Raw genomic sequence first — 25,370 nt, forward strand, 5'->3', positions numbered from 1 at the left:
TAGGGTCATCAGGTAATTATTATTAAACAGTCTTGGAAATAGGATCAGATAATTTTTTAAGTATTTTTTCCTATATAACTCATATAATAATTAAGTGACCCCAGGGCGGGGCCTCTTTTAACCCCAGGGGCATAATTTGAACAATTTTGGTACAGGACTACTAGGCAATGCATCATACCAAATATCAAAAGCCTAGATTGTGTGGTTTCAGACAAGAAGATTTTTAAAGTTTTTTCCTATATAAGTCTATATAAAACATGGGACCCCCAGGGCAGGGCCTCTTTTCACCCCAGGGGTACAATTTGAACAATTTTGGTTGAGGTACATTAGACAATGCTACAAACAAAATATCAAAGGTCTAAGTCTTGTGGTTTCAGACAAGAAGATTTTTAAAAAATTTTCCCTATATAAGTCTATGTAAAACTTGGGACCCCAGGGCAGGGCCACATTTGACCTTAGGGGGATAATTTGAACAATCCTGGTAGAGGACCACTAGATGATGCTACATACCAAATAACAAAGCCCTAGGCCGTGTGGTTTTGTACAAGAAGATTTTCACAGTTTTCCCTATATAAGTCTATATAAACTATGTGACCCCCGGGGCGGGGCCATATTTGACCCTAGGGGGATAATTTGAACAACCTTGGTAGAGGACCAATAGATGATGCTACAAACCAGATATCAAAGCCCTAGGCCCTGTGGTTTTGGACAAGAAGATTTTTAAAGTGTTTCCTTTCGGTTGCCACGGCAACCAGAGTTCTGCATGGAATTCAATTCTTTGAACAATTTTGAAAGGGGGCCACCCAAAGATCATTCCTGTGAAGTTTGGTGTAATTCTGCCCAGTGATTTTCAAGAAGATTTTTTTAGAAAATGTTGATGGACACACGACGCACGACAGACATTGACGGGTCACAAAAGCTCACCATGAGCCTTTGGCTCAGGTGAGCTAAAAATGGGACACACAACAAGAGGGTTATGATGACCCTGGATCGCTCGCCTGAGTAATATGAGCTACATGTTTCAAATGTCAAACTGATGATTTTTAGAATTTTTTTGGAAGATTTTCCTATGTACAATCAAGTAACATAGGTGGGGTCAATTTGACCCAGGGGGTCATTATTTGAATTTTTTTTGTAGAAGTCGACTAGGCAATGCTACATGTCAAATATCTAAGATCTAGGCCTTCTGGTTTATTTTTAGATTTTTTTTAAAGATTTTCCTAGGTAAAATCAAGTGACCCCTGCGGCGGGGTCAATTTTGACCCCGTGGGACATGATCTGAACAAATTTTGTAGAGGTCCACTAGGCAATGCTACAAGTGAAATATCTATGCTCTAGGCCTTCTAGTTTATTGAAGATTTTCCTACGTAAAATCAAGTGACCCCTACGGCGGGGACCCCGGGGTCATGATTTGAACAACTTTAGTAGAGGTCCACTAGGCAATGCTACATGTCAAATATCTAAGCTCTAGGGCTTCTGGTTTTTGAGAAGAAGATTTTTTAATATTTTCCTATGTAAAATCAAGTGACCCCTGGGGCGGGGTCATGATTTGAACAAATGTTGTAGAGGTCCACTAGGCAATGCTACATGTTAAATATCTAAGCTCTAGGCCTTCTGGTTTATTTTTAGAAAATTTTTGAAGATTTTCCTATGTAAAATCAAGTGACCCCAGGGTCATGATTTGAACAATTTTAGTAGAGGTCCACTAGGCAATGCTACATGTCAAATATCTAAGCTCTAGGGCTCTGGTTTTTTGAGAAGACTTTTTAAGATTTTCTTATGTAAAATCAAGTGACCCCTGGGGCGGGGTCAATTTTGGCCCTGGGGTCATGATTTGAACAAACTAGGTAGAGGTCCACTAGGCAATGCTTCACACCAAATATCTAAGCTAAAGGGCTTCTGATTTTTGAGAAGATTTTTAAAGTTTTCTCTTTCAGTTGCCATGGCAACCAGAGTTCTGCATGGAATTCAATTCTTTGAACAATTTTGAAAGGGGGCCACCCAAGGATCATTCCTGTGAAGTTTGGTGTAATTCTGCCCAGTTGTTTTCAAGAAGAAGATTTTTTTACTTTGTGACAGGTGAGCTAAAAACTAGATAGCAGAAAAAAGCCGGAACCCCGTTCACGATGCATAAGAACCATGACTTACCAGTTAGCTTTGAATAGAAATCCGTCAAATAGAGATAAATTTAAGGGAAACACAAGTAGGAAACAGACACAAAAATTAAACACTGTATGTATTAGTCTTTTTTTATGCATTTAAACAATTTGTAACTATCACAGTTTATTGCCACAGAAAAACAGAACAAATTTAAACATGTATTCATTTTGATATAGGAGTATTATGCCAAAATCTTCAGCAAGATGCCCTCAGTTTTGTATTTAGCACGCTCCTAGGCCACAGACAGTTACACTGTGAGAGCAGACAAATACAGGGTGAAACATTTTTTTCTTTTACATAATCAAGACTTGACTAACATCGAATATCACATGGACAAGATTATCTGTATGACATTTTTTTTAAGATGATTTTTTGTTGAAATCAGTACATGAACTGAATACATTCAAACTGGTAGCGACCACCCGTGAATAGCAACCACCTGTCTCTGGTCCCCCCATAGAAAAATGCTCATAAAAAGGCCGTGAATAGCGACCACCTGGCGACCGCGACCAGCCAAATTGATTCCCAAAGGTCATATAAATTGCCCCTCAGTAACGACCAAGCTGGACCGTTCCGGCTTGAAAATATTTGAAATCCGCCGAATTTTCACGACTTTGGCCTTATAGCAAACATAATAATTACTGCTATATTGAAAATTTGCAGGTTTACACCGGCCAAATTAATACATAGAACATAAAGAATGCAAGAAGCTGCTGTAAAGATACTTTTATCAGCATGATAATGGCTAACTGAGAAGTGACCGTTGACTGTAGTTAAAATTAATCATTCTTGCACTGGATTACTGAAAGGAGTAACATTAGAAATGAAGTACATTTAGCATCAGATACATCAGAACAATGTACATTACAGCATAAAAGACTCAAAAATATGTTTTAACTAATTTATATACCATTTAATTCATATGCTCAATTTTCACTAATATGAACTCTACCAAGACATTTGGACATCAGCCAATTTTGCACTATAAATAGTAACTATTGTTCTATATTTAGTAATGAACGTCACAAAGTGTAACCTTTTTTTAGTACTTCAATAATGATTTTTCTATGCAATTTTGTCCTGATGAAGGTCCTGGAGGACCGAAACCGGTAGACATTAATAAATTTTAGTCCATTTTACCCCATTGTTGCTGTGTTGTTCCTCCCTCTTATTATTTGTTAGTTAATTCCTAAATTGTGTATCATAGTTGAGACTCCTAGAAAAAAAGTCTCTGTATATGAGGAGATTTATTTGCTCAACACTGTCTTTTGAATTTTTCAAACTGGCTAAATTTCTGTAAAAACCTTAAAAAATATCAATCTAACTACAACTGTTTCTCGTAATTTTTCCAGTGACTAGTGTGAATTCCAGTGACCATTCGTGCCACTGTCAGACATAGCAACTTGTGCAAGGCTGTTTGTTTGTTTGTTTTGGGTTTAACGCCGTTTTTCAACAGTATTTCAGTTATGGTGGAGGACTAATGATTTCAGACACAATGTCGTTTATCAAATTGTCACTGAGAACACACGCCCCGCCCGAGGATCGAACTCGCGACCCTGCGATCCGTAGACCAACGCTCTACCTACTGAGCTAAGTGGGCGGGTTTGTGCAAGACTGAGTACCACATCTGAAAAATGATGGAAGCTACATTGTAGTCATAAATATCTAAACTGTGTACTATGTGCAAAATGTCTTAAAACAATGCGAGTTCAAAAAAGTGTGAAATATTTAAAAAGTGTGAAATATTAAAAGTGACACTCGTAGCAACTTTTCCATGAACATTTATATCACAATCTCCTTTCCCCACACTGAAAGTGTCAAAATGTACCTGAAAATAAAGTCTTACACAAGACATAGTAAATAATGCCATAACCTATTAAATAATACAAATACCAATCACAAAGCAGTCTTTTCTGCTTTGTTGCCTAACTTGCATTGTAAATCTGAAGGAATGTGTACAGTTACCAAATAAAATTGACTATACTCTGAACTGAATGCAAAACTGACTGAAATAATGTTATAGTACTGTAATTCTGTTTTCTGGTTTTTCTTGCTAGCCATTGCAACTTAACGAAGGCTACTAAATTTTACAACAATTAATTTTGATTTAATTAAAACATTTACATAGATATTACTTATCAAGTTTATTAGCAACCTATCAAACAACAGTTTTCTGTGTTTGGTCAAATCCCTAATAACATACATTCTGCTCGTATTCCTTCATAATTTATATGCAAATTTCAGGCCCAATCTGTTAAATAGTTTTCAATTCCTTGAACTGAATTTTTTGCACCAGATTATAATAAATATTCCTCTACTCAAACTAAGTGTGATGTTAGTAGTAACATAGTACTATGTAAATTTAAGCAACTAAGAGTGGTATTTCATGTAAACAAGAGAAAAGTATAGTAGTCGCAACTTGACCGCGATGGTTGACCTAAGGCTAATTATTCATATTGATTATTTCATTGTAGAAATAAGGGGTGCTTAGGGTAGCCGTGTATATTTATATGGTATTAGTTTGTATACAGTGAAGTATCAAAATATGCACTATACTTACATAGGATCAGTTAAAACTTTCCAATACACTAATTTATTAGTGTTGTAAAATCGGTTTCAAAACAAAATCGATAATCGAATCGAATCTGAACAGCTATTTCGATTCACAATCGATTATATAATCGAAAGTAAAAGCATTCAGACTTACCTATAATTATACTCTTATTATAGGTTCCACTTAGGCAATACATTTCAGATAATTTCATAAAACAAAAATATACTATGCTTTTATCATTACTTGGGACTAGGGATGTTTATTAAAATTGTACTTGTAAATACTTTTCTTGATAAGTAAATTAAACCAATAACAAGTGTCAAGTGATCATGGTGAATACATTTAATGTATTTAGGGAATGCATTTTTACTTTTAACTATAAATTTCTGTAAGTATAAAATTGATTAATTTAATTCAATCTCGTTGGCTTGATAAGATAAATATAAAACAAGACAGTTCAAGACTATTTCAAAATAAGGTTGACAAATTGCAGACACAGAGAGGTACATCGGGATCATTGTTTAATAATTCACAAATTCCATACGAATTACGAAGGGTTCGAATAGTTTGGGTACGAAAACATACCGTTGTTCACATATGATTTTTGGCAGAGTTTGCAAATAACAGATTGCATGTTGAGGTTTTCTTTAAAAGGTGGTCCTTGTTTTGTTTTTTCGAAGCCAAAATAAGCCCACACAGTCGACCGAACTTTTCCTGGAAAGGGAAATATTTCGGTGTCTGCATTGACACTTTTTTCTGCCATTTTAACGTGTGAGAGTGACGTCCCTTGCGGTTTAACTAACGAAATGTATGAAAATAACGGATATATGGAATGAACGGAAAGGGATCAATTGCGTGAAAAGCGCTAGCGACATCGATTTCAGAACTCCAACATCGATAGTCGGCGACCTGCGGCTGCCGGCGACGATTATTCGATTTAACTCGATCATCGTTTCATCACTATAATTTATATTTACACAAATTTATGTTTCTATTTTCTTGTGCAGCTCACCTTTTTTCAACAAACTTATGAATTCAAAGAGATGAAGGGTTTTACGTACACTCCTTTTCAATAATAAGGTCAACCATCGGGGTCAAGTTGCGTCCACTATAATATAATTATTATGTCCAAATCTTGGTCAACTTTCTTCGATACACAGTTGTCTTCTATATACCAGTGTCAAACATAACACTTAAGTAAACATGCATTTCATGCACAAACACCTGTAAATTAAGTTGTTTTTTTAAGTTAAGTTTTTGTTGTTATTTTTTATTTAACGTTGCACTGACACATGATAGGTCATAATTATGGCGACTTTCCTGCTTTAATGGTGGAGGAAGACCCCAGGTGCCCCTCCGTGCATTATTTCATCACAAGCGGGCACCTGGGTAGAACCTGCAAATTTAGTAGCTCTCCAGAAATATGTAAACAAAATGTAGGATTTTTTCACATTTTTCAAGTGGATGTACACATCTTACCTGAACTAAAGAAATTTCAGCAAATGTTATGACTAATCAAAATATCTAGATTTCTATGTTAACAAGTCATTCACATAAAATTGCAGCCAAATAGATTGAAAAAAAAAAATATTGACAAGTGACTTTTTAAGTTATCTGTCCACAAATCAGGCCGAAGCCCCGAATTGGCTTGACAAAACACTGTATTAAGGTATTGTAAATTATTTGTTAATATCCTGATTCCTACAGATTTGTAAACATTACCTAGCTAACCGATGGTTCAATTAACAAAATACAACAAGAGGACCATGATGGTCCTGAATCGCTCACCTCTTCCCACATGACCCAGTTTTGAGTATGACGTCGTTTTTTCTATTATTTGACATAGTGACCTAGTTTTTGAGCTCATGTGACCCAGTTTTGAACCTGACCTAGATATTATCAAGATAAAAATTCTGACCAATTTTCAGGAAGATCCATTGAAAAATATGGTCTCTAGAGAGGTCACAAGGTTTTTCTACTATTTGACCTATTGACCTAGTTTTCAAAGGTACGTGACCCTGTTTTGAACTTTACCTAGATATCAAGGTGAACATTATCACTAATTTTCATGAAGATCTCATGAAAAATATGGCCTCTAGAGAGGTCACAAGGTTTTTCTATTTTTATACCTACTGGTCTAGTTTTTGACGGCACGTGACCCACTTTCGAACTTGACCTAGATATCATCAAGGTGAACATTCAGATCAATTTTCATGAAGATCCATTGAAAAATATGGCCTCTAGAGAGGTCAAAAGATTTTTCTAATTTTAGACCTACTGACCTACTTTTGACCGCAGTTGACCCCGTTTCAAACCACCTAGTATCATAAAAGATGACCTTTCGCCCCAATTTTCAACAGATCACATAAAAGGATGGCCTCTAAAAGGGGTCAAAAGGTTTTTTTATTATTTGACCTACTGCCCTATTTTTTTTTGGCACGTGACCCGTTTCAACCTTGACCAGTATCTCAAAGGTACTTTCACCAATTTTCTAAGATCATTCAAGGGTATGGCCCTAGAAGGTCACAATTTTTCTTTTTCAAGACCACTGCCAGTTTTTGACGCAGTTGACCCAGTTTTAAAATTTGACCATAATCAAAAAAAAAACATTCAGGGGCCAATTTTCATTCAGATCCCAAAAAAAAAGGCCCTCTAGAGAGGTCACTTTTTTTTCATTATTTGCCCTACTGACCTTTTTTTGATGGCACGTGACCCATTTTTCGAACTTGACTTAGATACATCAAGATGACATCTGACCAATTTTTATGGGATCCATTCCAATTGGGGCCCTAAGAGGTCACAAGGTTTTTCTATTTTTAGACCACTGACCTAGTTTTTGCCCGCACATGCCCCTTTTTCGAACTTGCCTAAATCACAAGATAACATTCAGACCAACTTTTCATATGACCCATAAAAAATAGGGCCCTTTTAGAGAGGTCCAAGGTTTTTTCTATTATCGACCTACTGCCCTAGTTTTTACGGAACGTGCCCCCACTTTCGAACTTGCCCTAGATGTCTCAAGTAACATTCAGACAACTTTCATACAGACCCATAAAAAAATTTGGCCTTTGGAGGTAAAAGGGTTTTTTTCTATTTTTGACCTACTGCCCTAGTTTTTGATGGCACGTGACCCATTTAAAACTTGACCAAATACCAAGGGAACATTCTGACCAATTTCTGAAGTCTCATATAAAAATGGCCCTAGCTAGAGGGTCACAAGGGTTTTTTCATTTTAGACCTACTGCCCTGTTTTTGAGCACGTGACCCGTTTGAATTTACCAGATACTCAAGAAAACATTCGCCCAACCTTTCATACAGATCCCAAAAAAATAGGGCCCTTTAGAGGGGGCACAAGGTTTTTTCAAAAATTTTTGACCACTCCCCTATTTTTTTGACGGCACGTGACCCTTTTCGAACTTGACCTAGATACTCAAGATGAACATTCAACCAACTTTCATACGATCCCTGAAAAATATGGCTCTAGAGAGGTCACAAGGTTTTTAAATTATTTGCCTACTGACCTAGTTTTTGACGGCACGTGCCCCATTTTCGAACCGCCCTTTAATTTCAGTGAACTTTTCTGCCCAATTTTTTCAGAAGATTCAGAAAATTTTGGCCCAGAGAGGTCAAAGGTTTTTATTTTTAGACCACGACCTATTTTTTTGACCGCACGTGACCCATTTTCGAACTTGACCTAGAACATAAAATGAACATTCAACCAATTTTCTATAGATCCCAAAAAATATGGCCTTTAAGAGGTCACAAGGTTTTTATTATTTGACCTCGCCAGTTTTTGTAGGACGGGGCCCCTTTCAAATTTAAACTAGATATCAAAAGGTGAACTTTGCCCAATTTTCATGAAAATCTTGTGAAAAAAGGGCCTCAGAGAGGTCACAAGGTTTTTTTCTATTTTAGACCTCTGACCTATTTTTTTTGAGGGCACGTTGACCCAGTTTCGAACTTGACCTGATATCATCCAGTTGAACATTCGACCATTTAAAAGATCCCATGAAAAATGTGCCCTCTAGAGTGGTCACAAGCAAAAGTTTACGGACGACGCACGCCCACGAGGGGACAGGAACCCGCGCGATCAAAAACCACCTTGCCCTTTTGTACAGGGGGCAAAAACACACTGACCTAAAAACAAAACAATAAACACTTCTGTATATACAGGAACGCTTTATTCCAGTTATTGCACAAAAAAATTGTGCAAACTGAAGTAATAAGAATGTTTGAAATGCAACACTATTTTTTTAAATTATTAAATAATGCAATTTTGTATAGATATTTGTGTAACTCACCACTCATTTAAAATTCTGTACCCGACTGTAAATTTCTTGACTTTAGCTGTAAAACATTTTACTGGCCATTTTTCACATAAAAAACCATTTTGAAAATTTTAAAATTTTTTCTGTTTACACCGTTCTGATTTTTTTAAATAAAAATTTCCTGTAAACTGTTACTGCTTTTATTTTCTTTCCGTTTTCTTAGTTTTTAATTTTCTCTTACGCCCTTTGTTTTTTTTAAAAAAAATTTCACTGTCAACTGTTACGTTTTGTTTTCCACTCCGGGGGAAACTTCTCATATTAAAAAAATTAAAAACCAGTCAGTTACATTTTATTTTTTTAAAACCTACGAATACCTATTCAACAGTCACTCTTTTTTAAGTCAAAGTAAATCTTTCCTAATCCACGAAATATTTTGATAATGCACACAATTTTAATTTGCTCAAAAAACCATACATGACTATCGCCAGTTTTTAAATTGAAATTTTGTATCTACTCAAATACAATCATTGTTTTTTAAAGAATTTCAAAACTCCACAAAAAATCCATGAAGAATAACTGGTTTATAACTGAATGTTTTTATTTTTCCCGCGATTGAACATGATTAGTTTTCTGGTAAAGGCGACATAATTTTTGGGTCCCCTCAAGCTAAACGCATTTTTTTTTTAATATTTTAATATTTGGAAAGCAGAATTGAAAGGGGTCAGGGTCGGCCGGTACAATTTCTCCCTTTTTTGCGTGTAGTAAAATAGCCTTTTGGGCTGGGGTTGGAATTCACAAAAAAATTTCAGCTTGGACCTCTGTATTTCTGAAGAATAAACTATCCCACAATATATCACAGAAAAAAACCCCATCAAGATGAACTTTTTGCTACACATCAAAAGTACTATCCCTGTTTAAATTTCCAACTGCACTGTCATGGCCGCCATTGGGTGTTTTTTTTCCCCTTCCCCACAGAAATGTAGTCCTAAACACACACATTAAAAACTGCTAAAGACATCGAAATGACAAGAATGACACAGTACAATAAATCATTTGGGGAAATTTAACATGTCAAAGAGGGATGCGTTCAATGCGAACTTCAAAATTTCAAAGAAATACTTCTAGGATACAACGACCCAGAAGTACTTCTATACGGGGGCACCTAAATCTTTTTCAAATTTCAATTTGCCCAAATTTTTCCCCAAAATCTTGTAATTAAGGTTTTGGGGAGAAAAGTTTCACAAGACTTGTCTCGAAAGAAAATTTTGTACCGCAGAAACAGTTCAAACTTGACCTACTTTGCGGAGAAACGCTCAGAAACCCGGAATTTGAAGAAAAAGGCCATTACAAAATTTGCCTTCCCTTTTAAAATTTCAATCGATTTTCTGAAAACAACTGTGATATCACTAATTAAGCTTTTAATATGTTTAATGTAACTTTAACTTATTTATTTTGTAAAATGATGTATCAAAATATTTACTTTTAAAATATGCAATTTTTTGTAAAAAATGCATAAATTTACCCATACAAATTTTAGAAAATGAACATTTTAATGACTGAAAGGCCCGAAAACCCACAACAAAACCAATAGTGATTTAATTTTTTTTTTACAATTACTGAAGTAAACAGATTCAAAACATCACAGCCTTCGTAAAAAGAATTCTTCGACTAAGCCGGGGAATGCTGAAAATCAAAAGCAAAGCCGATCCCCACCATCTTGGAACGGCAAGTGCGGAAAGGGCAAGAACTCCAATGGGGCCAGCACAGCTCAGGGGACCCCTGAAACTGTCAAGCATTAAGACGACACGTTCTGACTAAAGCATTTGACCAAGGAAAGTGCCAATGGGAAAATGTAAAAACACTTTTCCGAAAACTACCTCAGCTGCGGTGTTTCACTGGGAATCACGCTTCTGCCCGCTCGATTAATAGGGTTTGGGCCCTTTATGGTGCTGCTGACTGGGTTTTACGATTCTAAATTCCTTCTAACAATGGATTCATCAATGCAAAGACAAAAGAAAATCGGAAACCCGGGGTCGGGGCCCTTTTTTGAAAACAACTGAGTGTGTGTGTAAGGTTCCCAAATTGATCAGGAAAAACCCATAGAAAAAAAGTGACAAATATTTCCGTTTGGGACATCTATCATTTCTTTTCTTTGATAACAAGGTTTAGGGGAAATTTACAGGAATTTTCATTTTAAAAAACTGCAACTGAATAATTTCTACTGTATTTAGCAAAAAAATGAAATAAAGAATATTAAAATAATTTTACCAGACAACCCTTCAGCACAGAACAAAGTATCTGAAATCACATTTAAAAGAATTGAAACACAAAAGCTATGAATAAAAACATACAGAAAAAAACATGGATAAAATCCCAAAAGGAAAAGTCCCATCTATAATGAAGGGAATAACCCAAAACTTAAATACAAATCCGTCAAGTTGGTTTCCCTCGGACCGTACAAAAACTTTTAAAGGGAAAATGCAAAAAGGCCCACCCAGGAAAAAGCCCGGTTAAATAGTTTTTTTTGTAACACAGACCCGATTTTAAAATGAAAAACAAATCAGAATAAAAGCTCCATTCAAGGCAGAAAGTTCGACAATGACTGATGCGGGCTGAAAACGAAAGCCGGGAAAATGTTCTAAACTGAAAAAAGAGGGCCATGATGTCCTGAATCGCTCCCCTCTTCCACATACCCAGTTTTGAGTATACGTCGTTTTTTCTATTATTTGACATAGTGACCTAGTTTTTGAGCTCATGTGACCCAGTTTTTAACTTGACCTAGATAATTATCAAGATAAAAATTCTGACCAATTTCATGAAGATCCTTGAAAAATATGGTCCTCTATTTTTCTATTAATTTGACCTATTGACCTAGTTTTCGAACGTACGTGACCCTGTCTTGAATTTTACCTAGATATCATCAAGGTGAACATTTCACTAATTTTCATGAAGATCTCATAAAAATATGGCCTCTAGAGAGGTCCAAGGATTTTCTATTTTTATATCTACTGGCCTAGTTTTTTTACCGCACATGACCCAGTTTCGAAACTGACCTAGATATCATCAAGGTAACAATTTAGATCAATTTTCATGAAGATCCATTGAAAAATATGGCCTCTAGAGAGGTCAAAAGATTTTTTTTAATTTTAGACCTACTGACCTAGTTTTTGACCGCAGTTTTACTCATTTCAAACTTGACCTAGATATCCCTCAAGATGAACATTCAGACCAAAATTTCATACAGATCCCATGAAAAATATGGCCTCTAGAGAGGTCACAAGGTTTTTTATTATTTGACCTACTGACCTAGTTTTTATGGCAGGTGACCCAGTTTCAAACTTGACCTAGATATCATCAAGGTGAACATTCTGACCAATTTTTATGGAATCCATTTTACAAGTAAGGCCTCTAGAGAGTCCACAAGTTTTTCTATTTATAGACCTACTGACCTAGTTTTTGACCGCACATGACCCTGTTTTTGAACTTGATCTTGACACAACAAGATGAACATTCAGACCAATTTTCATACAGATCCAATGAAAAATGGCCTTTAGAGAGGTCACAAGGTTTTTCTATTATTTGACCTACTGACCTTTGTTTTAGATGGCACGGTGACCCACTTCGAACTTGACCTAGATATTCAAGGTGAACGTTCTGACCAATTTTTTATGAAGATTCATGAAATATATGGCCTCTAAAGAGGTCACAAGGTTTTTTTTCTATTTTTAGACCTACTGACCTAGTTTTTGACAGCACGGAAACCCCTTTCGAAATTGGGCCTAGATATCATCAAGAGGAACATCAACCCAACTTTCATACAGATCCCATGAAAAATTGGCCTTTAGAGAGGTCACAAGGTTTTTCTATTATTTGACCTACTCACCTATTTTTTGACGGCACGTGACCCACTTTCGAAATTGACCTAGATATCATCAAGATGAACATTCTGACCAACTTTTATACAGATCCCATGAAAAATATGGCCTTTAGAGAGGTCACAAGGTTTTTCTATTATTTGACCTACTGCCCTAGTTTTGATGGCACGTGACCCACTTTCGAACTTGACCTAGATATCATCAAGATGAACATTCAGACCAACTTTCATACAGATCCCATGAAAAATATGGCCTCTAGAGAGGTCACAAGGTTTTTCTATTATTTGACCTACTGACCTAGTTTTTGACGGCACGTGACCCACTTTCGAACCTGACCTAGATATCATCAAGGTGAACATTCTGACCAATTTTCATGAAGATCTCATGAAATATATGGCCTCTAGAGAGGTCACAAGGTTTTTCTATTTTTAGACCTACTGACCTAGTTTTTGACCGCACGTGACCCAGTTTCGAACTTGACCTAGATATCATCAAGATGAACATTCAGACCAACTTTCATATAGATCCCATGAAAAATATGGCCTTTAGAGAGGTCACAAGGTTTTTCTATTATTTGACCTACTGACCTAGTTTTTGTAGGCACGTGACCCAGTTTCGAACTTGACCTAGATATCATCAAGGTGAACGTTCTGACCAATTTTCATGAAGATCTTGTGAAATATATGGCCTCTAGAGAGGTCACAAGGTTTTTCTATTTTTAGACCTACTGACCTAGTTTTTGACGGCACGTGACCCAGTTTCGAACTTGACCTAGATATCATCCAGTTGAACATTCTGACCAACTTTCATAAAGATCCCATGAAAAATGTGACCTCTAGAGTGGTCACAAGCAAAAGTTTACGGACTGACGCACGCACGCACGACGGACGACGGACACCGCGCGATCACAAAAGCTCACCTTGTCACTTTGTGACAGGTGAGCTAAAAACATCACTGACCTAAAAACAAAACAATAAACACTTCTGTATATACAGGAACTGCAGTTATTCCAGTTTATTGCACAAAAATAAGTTGTGCAAACTGAAGTAATAAGTAATGTGTTGAAATGCCAACACTAGCTTTAATTATTACAGATAACTGCAATTTCTGTATAGAATATTTGTGTAACTCACCACTCAGTTAATATCTGTACCCGACTGTAAATTTCTTGTACTTTAGACTGTAAAACATCTTACTGTGCCACTTTCACATAAAAAAGCCACTTTGTAAAAGTTTTAAATTTTCTGTTTACACCGTTCTGATTTTTTTAATAAAAATTTCCTGTCAACTGTTACTGCTTTAGTTTTCTTCTCCGTTTATCTTAGTTTTTAATTTTCTCTTTACGCCCTTTGATTTTTTAATAAAAATTTCACTGTCAACTGTTACTGTTTGTGTTTTCCACTCCAGTGGTACAACTTCTCATATTAAAAAAATATAATACCAGTACATGTATACACTTTTATTTTTTAATAACCTACTGAACTACACTATTCATACAGTCACTCTTTTCCGAATGTCAAAGTAAATCATTTCCTAATACCACAGAAATATTCTGATAATGCACACAATTATAATTTGCTCAAAAATCCATACATGTACTATCGCCAGTTTATAATTGAATATTTGTATCTACTCAAATACAATCAGTGGTTTATAACTGAATGTTCATAAACTCCACAAAAATCCATGAAGAATAACTGGTTTATAACTGAATGTTCTTATTTTCCAGCTGATTAGAACACTGATTAGATTTGCTGGTAATGGCGACATAATTGCTGGACTCCACTCATAGCTAAACTGCATTTAGTTCTATATATTACTAAGTATTTGGAAAGCAGAATTGAAAGTGGCTCATGGTGTCGGCCTGGTACAATTTCTCCTTCTTTGCTGTGTAGTAAAACTAGCACTTTTGGACATGGATTGTGAATTTCACAACAAAATTGCAGCATTGACAGCTCTGTATTTCTGAAGAATAATACTATCCCAGTCAATATATCACAGAAAAACACCACCATCAATGATGAACTTTTTTGCTACACATCAAAGTATCTAGTCCATGTTTAAATTTCCAACTGACATCTGTCATGGCCGCCAGTCTGGTGTAGTTTTTTAATCCTTCCGCACAGAAATGTAGTCCTGAAAACACACACATTAAACAACTGCTAAAGACATCAGAAATGACAAGAAATGTACACAGTATCAATAAATACATTTGGAATTCAACATGTCAAAGTAGGGATAGCGTTCAATTGCGAACTTCAAAATTTCAAAGAACTACTTTCTAGGATACAACGACCCAGAAGTACTTCTATACTGGGGTGACACCTAAATCTTATCAAATTTTCAATTTAGCCAAATTTTTCCCACAAAATCTTGTAATTAAGGTTTTGCGAGAAAAGTTACACAAGACATTGTCATCGCAAAGAAAATTTTGTACCGCAGAAACAGTTCAAACATTAGACCTACTTTGCGGAGAAACTGGCTCAGAAACCGGAATTTTGAAGAGAAAAGGCACATTACAAAATTTGCCTTCCTTCTGAAAATTTCAATCAGATTTTCATGAAATCAACTGTGATATCACTAATTAATGCTTATAGTATGTTTAATGTAACTTTAAGCTTATTTATTTTGTAAAATGATGTATCAAAATATTTACTTTAAAAATATGCAATTTTTAGTAAAAAATGCATAATTTACCCACTACAATTGTAGAAAAATGAACATTTTAATGACTGAAAGACCAGAACCCACAAGCAAAGACCAATATGTGATTATATTTATGACAATTACTGCAAGTAAAACAGATCAATACATCACAGCCTATCGTAAAATGAATTACTTCTTCGACTAAGCCGGGCAATGCCTGAAACGTCAAATGCAAAGCCGATCCGCACCATCTTGGAAGCAGGCAAGTGCGGAAGGTCAAGAACTCCAACTGGAGCCAGACACAGCTCAGGGTACCCCTGAAACTGTCAAGCAGTTACTGACAAGACTACAGTTCTGACTAAAGACATGACGACCAGAGGGAAATGTGCCAATGGAACATGTAAATCACTTACCGAAAACTAGCCGTCAGTCTGCGGTGTTACACTGGGAATCACAGCTTCTGCCCGCTCGACTTAATAGGTTGGTCCGGTTTATGGGTAGCTGCTGACTGGTTGTACGATTCTAAATTCCTTCTAACATATGGAATTCATCACATGCAAATGACAAAAGAAACATCGTGAACCGGTGTCGGCCTTTCTTGAGAAACAACTGAGTGTGTGTGTAAGGTTCCAAGTGTGATCAGGAACACCTATAGAAAAAAAGTGACATAATATTCACAGATTGGTACCATCTATCATTTCTTTATCATTCTGATAACAACTGGTTCAGGAACTTTACAGGAAGTCTGTCATTAAAACACTGCAACTGAATAATTTTCTACATGTATCTTAGCTGAAAAAGTGAAATTAAAGAATATTAAAATAAGTATTACCAGACAACCTCTTTCAGCACAGACAACAAATATCTGAAATGCACATTTAAAAGAATTGAAACACATAAATGCTATGAATAAACAACATACAGAAAAACATGGATAAAAGTCCCAACAGGAAAAGTCCCATCTATAGAATGAAGTGGAATGAATCCAGCAAAACTTAAATACAAATACCGTCAAGTTGTGTTTCCAGTCGGTACCAGTACAAAAACATATTAAGGAAACTGCACAAGGCCGACCCAGGAAATCAGCCCGGTTAAATAGTTTCTTAGTAACACAGACCTGCATTGTAAACCTGAAAAGCAAATCAGAATAGAAGCATCCCATTCAAGGCAGAATGTATCTGACAATGACCTGATGCGGGCTGAAGCTGAAAGCTCGGAATATGTTCTAAACTGAAACAAGAGGACCATGATGGTCCTGAATCGCTCACCTCTTCCCACATGACCCAGTTTTGAGTATGACGTCGTTTTTTCTATTATTTGACATAGTGACCTAGTTTTTGAGCTCATGTGACCCAGTTTTGAACTTGACCTAGATATTATCAAGATAAAAATTCTGACCAATTTTCATGAAGATCCATTGAAAAATATGGTCTCTAGGTTTTTCTATTATTTGACCTATTGACCTAGTTTTCGAACGTACGTGACCCTGTCTTGAATTTTACCTAGATATCATCAAGGTGAACATTCTCACTAATTTTCATGAAGATCTCATGAAAAATATGGCCTCTAGAGAGGTCACAAGGATTTTCTATTTTTATATCTACTGGCCTAGTTTTTGACCGCACATGACCCAGTTTCGAAACTGACCTAGATATCATCAAGGTGAACATTCAGATCAATTTTCATGAAGATCCATTGAAAAATATGGCCTCTAGAGAGGTCAAAAGATTTTTATAATTTTAGACCTACTGACCTAGTTTTTGACCGCAGTTGACTCAGTTTCAAACTTGACCTAGATATCATCAAGATGAACATTCAGACCAACTTTCATACAGATCCCATGAAAAGTATGGCCTCTAGAGAGGTCACAAGGTTTTTTATTATTTGACCTACTGACCTAGTTTTTTATGGCAGGTGACCCAGTTTCAAACTTGACCTAGATATCATCAAGGTGAACATTCTGACCAATTTTTATGGAGATCCATTCACAAGTATGGCCTCTAGAGAGGTCACAAGGTTTTTCTATTTATAGACCTACTGACCTAGTTTTTGACCGCACATGACCCTGTTTCGAACTTGATCTTGACATCAACAAGATGAACATTCAGACCAATTTTCATACAGATCCAATGAAAAATATGGCCTTTAGAGAGGTCACAAGGTTTTTCTATTATTTGACCTACTGACCTAGTTTTAGATGGCACGTGACCCACTTTCGAACTTGACCTAGATATCATCAAGGTGAACGTTCTGACCAATTTTCATGAAGATGTCATGAAATATATGGCCTCTAAAGAGGTCACAAGGTTTTTCTATTTTTAGACCTACTGACCTAGTTTTTGACAGCACGTGACCCAGTTTCGAACTTGACCTAGATATCATCAAGAGGAACATCAGACCAACTTTCATACAGATCCCATGAAAAATATGGCCTTTAGAGAGGTCACAAGGTTTTTCTATTATTTGACCTACTCACCTAGTTTTTGACGGCACGTGACCCACTTTCGAACTTGACCTAGATGTCATCAAGGTGAACATTCTGACCAATTTTCATGAAGATGTCGTGAAATATATGGCCTCTAGAGAGGTCATAAGGTTTTTCTATTTTTAGACCTACTGACCTAGTTTTTGACAGCACGTGACCCAGTTTCAAACTTGACCTAGATATCATCAAGATGAACATTCAGACCAACTTTCATACAGATCCCATGAAAAATATGGCCTTTAGAGAGGTCACAGGTTTTCTATTATTTGACCTACTGACCTAGTTTTTGATGCACGTGACCCACTTTCAAACTTGACCTAGATATCTCAAGGTGAACGTTCTGACCAATTTTCATGAAGATCTTTTGAAATATATGGCCTCTAGAGAGGTCACAAGGTTTTTCTATTTTTAGACCTACTGACCTAGTTTTTGACGGCACGTGACCCAGTTTCGAACTTGACCTAGATATCATCAAGATGAACATTTTGACCAACTTTCATAAAGATCCCATGAAAAATGTGACCTCTAGAGTGGTCACAAGGTTTTTCTATTTTTAGACCTACTGACCGAGTTTTTGACAGCACGTGACCCAGTTTCGAACTTGACCTAGATATCATCAAGATGAACATTCTGACCAACTTTCATGAAGATCCCATGAAAAATGTGACCTCTAGAGTGGTCACAAGGTTTTTCTATTTTTAGACCTACTGACCTAGTTTTTCGCACGTGACCCAGTTTTGAACTTGACCTAGATATCATCAAGATGAACATTCTGACCAATTTTCATAAAGATCCCATGAAAAATGTGACCTCTAGAGTGGTCACAAGCAAAAGTTTACGGACGCACGCACGGACGGACGACGGACACTGCGCGATCACAAAAGCTCACCTTGTCACTTTGTGACAGGTGAGCTAAAAACAAATGAATAAATAAAATAATACACAAACAACAACAACTATTTTATCACACTGAAGCAACCTCCATGTAATTCCCAGCAATACAACCAATGTCCTGTCAGTGTAAAGGAAACTTCTTATACATTAATAATGCAGACAAATGCACTAGGCACAACAGTATGCAATGTCCTTCAATGCCAAAATACCGGTAGCACATTGAATTTGACTGAAATGAGAAAAATAATTATTTTGTGTTATATTACAAACAATCACGCAATTTCTTTATACAGTGGAACTTCCGAAAACCGGACCTTCTGAAAACAGGAAACCTTTGAAAACTGCACGAAACACAAGGTCCCATTTTTTCTGTTCTTATTTCTATATATTTTTAACTTCTGAAAACCGGAACTTCCGAATTCTGAAAACCGGATGACTTCTAAAGGACCGTTTATATTTTAACTCTAAAATTGACTTCTGAAAACCGAGCAGCAAAATACTTGCCGGATTAAAAGTGTCACCTGTTAATCCAAACAAACCGGTGGCAAGTTTTCAACATTTTCTTTTGTTGATATATTAGCAGCGCGCATTTATTTTGACATACTTCATAATTACAATGAACATTTGATGCAAAAGTAAAGAAGTAATCGGCAATTACTTTTATTTGTATTCAATTTATGAAAACGTGATAAATTAAATATCTTAAGTGTGAAAACCTTCCTTAATGTTTGCACGAAAGAAAGATCGGTGTTTTAATTGATTTAGTTACATCAATTAAACTATGCATTAACAGCATTAATTAAATATTGACGAACTCCAGACTCCAAAGATGGTAAAATTTAAGTGGAAAATGTTTGCGTAAATGCTATTATCAAAGCTATGTTTTTATATTTGTTATTTATGTATCTGTTATCATTAATGCTTGTAATTTATTAATTAATCAGTTAATTAACAACTTTATATAAACTTGTAAAATTTTAAGGATAATAATCTCCTTCATCCTATATGTAAGAAAATACAACTCTTGTGCACCACGTCCACTTTGCCTACAAACTTTCAAATACCAAACTTTTATGCTGGTCCGAAGGTCATCCGGTTTTCGGAAGTTACACTGTATCATATATGAGACGCCTGCTGACTGGCTTTAACATCAGTGTAATAACACCGTGACCAGTTCAAGATCCAGGCCAGACAAACAGTCAGTCTCTCCGACTCTTGTTATGAAACCGACTATAGCCTCATTTATAAACCCATCCAGTCCAAAATGTACAGCTTCCATAAATACGACTGTTCATCCACGGTCTATTGCAGCACTGTGTAACATGTTCACATAATTATATATACTTATAAATTCTTCAGAAAAGAGACGCTATGCGAAATAGAAATTCTTTTAAAAAAATTTAAGAAATTTAAATTTATATTTTTTTTCTTAAAATTAAAGTGAAAAACTATGTCTCTTCTTTTTATATAGCCTTTTTAAAGCTTCTAGCTTGTTCAGTGTCTTTGCACTATAGTAGAAGACTGACAAATCAAGAGGAGACAACTATTACTCAAATTTCAAAGAAAATTCAACTGAATTTTTAAAATTTGAATAAAATTAAAATTTCACAAACCTTGGAAATATCCTTTTAGCCACTGATTTTTATTATCAGCTACTAGTGTGTGAAGTTTCATGACTGTAAACCCTATGGTTGCTGAGATATTCCACTTTCTGAATTTGCCATATATTAAATCTTATCAAATTTTCAATTTAGCCAAATTTTTTTCAATTTAGCCAAATTTTTCCCACAAAATCTTGTAACTTAGGGTTTTGCGAGAAAAGTTACAAAGACATTGTCATCGCAAAGAAAATTTTGTACCGCAGAAACAGTTCAAACATTAGACCTACTTTGCGGAGAAATTGGCTCAGAAATCGGAATTTTGAAGAGAAAAGGCACATTACAAAATTTGCCTTCCTTCTGAAAATTTCAATCAGACTTTCATGAAATCAACTGAAATATCACTAGTTAATGCTTATAGTATGTTTTATGTAACTTTAAGCTTATTTATTTTGTAAAATGATGTATCAAAATGAATATTTCCTTTAAAAATATGCAATTTTTAGTAAAAAATGCATAATTTACCCACTACAATTGCAGAAAAATGAACATTTTTTTAAATGATTGAAAGACCAGAACCCACAAGCAAAGACCAATATGTGATTGTATTTATGAAAATTACTGCAAGTAAAACAGATCAATACATCACAGCCTATCTTAAAATGAACTAGAAAATGCTTTTGTAAAAAAGCGCATGTCTCCCCCAATGCAAAGTCCTATAGGCAAGAAGTCAATAGGGGTCAGGAGCGAAAGTCAAAGAGACACTGATGGTTGGCTGCAACAGGGATCATCTACTTGGCATGTCCAGTCATCCCGCTAAATTTCAACACTCTTGGCCTAGTGGTTCTCAAGTCACTGTTCAGGCTCCTGTGACCTTGACCTTTTATCAAGTGACCTCAAAATAAATAGGGGTCATCTACTCTGCATGTCCAATCATCCTATTAAGTTTCAACATTGTAGGTCAAGTGGTTCTCAAGTTATTTCCAAAAAATGATTTTACATGAACAGGCCACTGTGACCTTGACCTTTGATAGACTGACCCCAAAATCAATAGGGGTCATCTACTCTGCATGTTCAATCATCCTAAGAAGTTTCAACATTCTAGGTCAAGTGGTTCTCAAGTTATTGATCGGAACTGGTTATCAATGTTCAGGCCTCTGTGACCTTGACCTTCAACCGAGTGACCCCAAAAACAATAGGGGTCATTTACTCTGCATGAACAATCATCCTATGAAGTTTCAACATTCTGGGTCGAGAGGTTCTCAAGTTATTGATTGGAAATAGTTTTCCATGTTCAGGCCCCTGTGGCCTTGACCTTTAACAGAGTGACCCTAAAATCGTTAGGGGTCATCTACTCTGCATGACCAATCATCCTATGAAGTTTCATCATTCTGGGTCAAGTGGTTCTCAAGTTACTGACCGGAAATGGTTTTCAATGTTCAGGCCCCTGTGACCTTGACCTTTCACAGAGTGACCCCAAAATCGTTAGGGGTCATCTACTCTGCATGACCAATCATCCTATTAAGTTTCAACATTCTGGGTCAAGTGGTTCTCAAGTTACTGACCTGAAATGGTCTTCAATGTTCAGGCCTCTGTGACCTTGATCTTTAATGGAGTGACCCCAAAATCGATAGGGGTCATCTACTTTGCATGTACAATCATCCTATGAAGTTTCAACGTTCTGGGTCAAGTGGTTCTATAGTTATTGATCGGAAATGGTTTTCCATGTTCAGGCCCCTGTGACCTTGACCTTTGATGGAGTGACTCCAAAATCAATTAGGGTCATCTACTCTTCATGACCAATCATCCTATGAAGTTTCAACATTCTGGGTCAAGTGGTTCTCTAGTTATTGATCGGAAATGGTTTTCAATGTTCAGGCCCCTGTGACCTTGACCTTTGATGGAGTGATCCCAAAATCAATAGGGGTCATCTACTCTGCATGACCAATCATCCTATGAAGTTTCAATATTCTTGGTCAAGTGGTTCTCTAGTTATTGATCAGAAATGGTTTTCAATGTTCAGGCCCCTGTGACCTTGACCTTTGACGGAGTGACCCCAAAATCAATAGGGGTCATCTCCTCTTCATGGCCAATCATCCTATGAAGTTTCAACATTCTGGGTCAAGTGGTTCTCTAGTTATTGATAGGAAATGGTTTTCAATGTTCAGGCCCCTGTGACCTTGACCTTTGACGAAGTGACCCCAAAAACAATAGGGGTCATCTATCCAGCAGCCCTACAACCCTATGAAGTTTGAAGGTTCTAGGTCAAATGGTTCTCCAGTTATTGCTCGGAAATGAAGTGTGACGTACGGACGGACAGGGCAAAACGGTGTTACACTGGGAATCACAGCTTCTGCCCGCTCGACTTAATAGGTTGGTCTGGTTTATGGGTAGCTGCTGACTGGTTGTACAATTCTAAATTCCTTCTAACGTGTGGAATTCATTGCCTGCAAATGACAAAAGAAACATCATTAACCGGTGTCGGCCTTTCTTGAGAAACAACTGAGTGTGTGTGTATAGTTCTAAGTGTGATCAGGAACACCTATAGAAAAAAAGTGACATAATATTCACAGATTGGTACCATCTATCATTTCTTTATCATTCTGATATCAACTGGTTCAGGAACTTTACAGGAAGTCTGTCATTAAAACACTGCAACTGAATAATTTTCTACATGTATGTTAGCTGAAATAGTGAAATTAAAGAATATTAAAATAAGCATTACCAGACAACCTCTTTCAGCACAGACAACAAAGTATCTGAAATGCACATTTAAAAGAATTGAAACACATAAATGCTATGAATACACAACATACAGAAAAACATGGATAAAAGTCCTAACAGGAAACGTCCCATCTAAAAAAATGAAGTAAAAATAAAATCGAGCAAAATTTAAATAAAATTTCCCATCAATTTGGGGTTTCCCCATGGGTTCCCCGGGGCCCAAATACATTTAAAGGGAAAACTGAAACATGGCCCCCCCAGGAAATAAACCCCGGTTAAAATTTTTTCTTAGAAAACCACAGACCTGCTTTTTAAAACCTGAAAAGCAAATCAAAAAAAAGCACCTTTTAAAGGGCAGAATTTCTTCGATGGCCTGATGCGGGCTAAACTGAAAGCTCGGAATATTTTCAAAACCCTAAAAAAAACAAATAAAAAAAAAATAATACCCAACAACAACTTTTTTATCACACAAAAGCAACCTCCATGTTTTCCCCTTTAATACAACCAAATTTTCCTTTCAGTGTAAAGGAAACTTCTTCCATACATTAATAATGCAGACAAATCACTCGGCACACCTGGTAGGGAAAATGCCCTTTCAATTTCCAAAAATGCCATAGCACACTTAACTTGTTTAAAATGAGAAAAATGATTATTTTGGGGTATTATTTTTAGCTCGGGCGCTCATACGAAAGGGAAACGAAAAATTCCCAATTTTTTTAAATATCATTTATGAAGCCTCCTGACGGGTTTAACACCCGTGTAAAACACCGTAAACCTTTTGGGAAAATCCACCCCCAAAAAAACTAGCACCCCCAGTCTCTCCGACTCTTGTTTTTAAACCGACTATCCCCCTTTTTTATAAACCCATCCAGCCCAAAAATTTTACGGGTTTTCCATAAAACGACACTTTTCATCCACGGTCTATTCCCGAAACGGGTGAAACCATGTTCCCCTAAATATATTAAAAATTTCCCTTCCCGGAAAAGAGACGCTATGTGAAATAAAAAAATTCTTTTAAAAAATTTTTAAAAAAATTTTAAAAATTTTTTTTTTTTTCCCAAAAAATTAAAGTAAAAAAACTATTTGTTTTCTTTTTATTAGCCTTTTTAAAGTTTCCCCCGCTTGTTCAGGGGTTTTTTCCCCAAGTAAAAGATTTGCAAATCAAAAAGGAGACAACTTTACTCAAATTTCAAAAAAATTAAACTTTTTTTTTAAAATTTAAAAAATTAAAAATTTTTCAAAAACCCTTTGGGGAAATTTTCCCTTTTACCATTGATTTGAAATTTTTTAATCAGCTATTTGTGTGTGAATTTTCATGACTGAAAACCCCTATGTTTCTGAAAAATTCCCCCTTTTCTGAATTTTGGCCATAAGGTGTGGGCCCCGGTAAAATTTTCCCTCTTCTTTGCTGATAGTAAAACAAGCATTTTTGGGACGGGAAATTGGGGAATTTCACAAAAAAATTTGCAGCTTGACAGCTCGGGTTTTTTCCTAAAGAGAAATACTTTTCCCAGTCAATATATCATAGAAAAAAAACCACCACTACAATGAACTTTTTTGCTCCCAAAACACTTTATCAGTCCATTTTTAAAAATTTTCCCCTGAAAACGCATGGCCACCACCCGGGTTGTTTTTTTAAAATTCCCTTCCCACAAAAGAAACCCCAAAACCCACACTTTAAAAACAACTGCTAAAGACCCAAAAATGACAAAAAAGGGAAACACAGAATCAATAAATACTTTTTTTTGGAATTTAACGGGTAAAAAGTGGGGATAGCTTTAAAATTTTGGGAAATTAAAAATTTCAAAGAACTACTTTCAGGATCAAGGGACCCGGAAGAAATTCAAATACCAGGGTGACCCCAGGGGTAGGTTTGGGGCTTTAGTGTACTCTGTAGGTTTTTAAAAAATAACGCAAACCCCGAAAGGGACACCCAAAATTCACAATACTTACAATCAATTTATAACCCTAACTTAGATAAGAAAAAAATTTTATATGAGATAGCAACACAGCAAGGGTTTGGGGGGGATTTTTTTAATGGCCGTGTTTTCCCCAGGATTCACATCAGAAAAATTTTTAAAAACATTCCCTTTCAGTAAATTGAGACAACTAATTATTTATTAGAATATTTTTTTTTTTTGTTTTGGGGTTTTTCGCAGTTTTTTT

General features: G+C 36.0%; 1 protein-coding gene across 1 annotated transcript in view; it reads right to left on the reverse strand.

Annotated features, from left to right (window-relative positions):
• The window catches only part of LOC123526223 (uncharacterized), an 89,711-nt gene extending 73,565 nt beyond the window's left edge, over positions 1–16,146 (reverse strand). The window contains exons 1-2 of the mRNA XM_053522866.1: positions 15,917–16,146; positions 13,991–14,993 (exon numbers count right to left, since the gene is read on the reverse strand). The gene's annotated coding sequence lies outside the window, so the exon portion shown is untranslated. The remainder of the gene's footprint in view (positions 1–13,990; positions 14,994–15,916) is intronic.
• Positions 16,147–25,370: the final 9,224 nt, after the last annotated feature.

The sequence above is a fragment of the Mercenaria mercenaria genome, chromosome 14 (assembly GCF_021730395.1).
Source record: "Mercenaria mercenaria strain notata chromosome 14, MADL_Memer_1, whole genome shotgun sequence".
Taxonomy (NCBI): domain Eukaryota; kingdom Metazoa; phylum Mollusca; class Bivalvia; order Venerida; family Veneridae; genus Mercenaria; species Mercenaria mercenaria.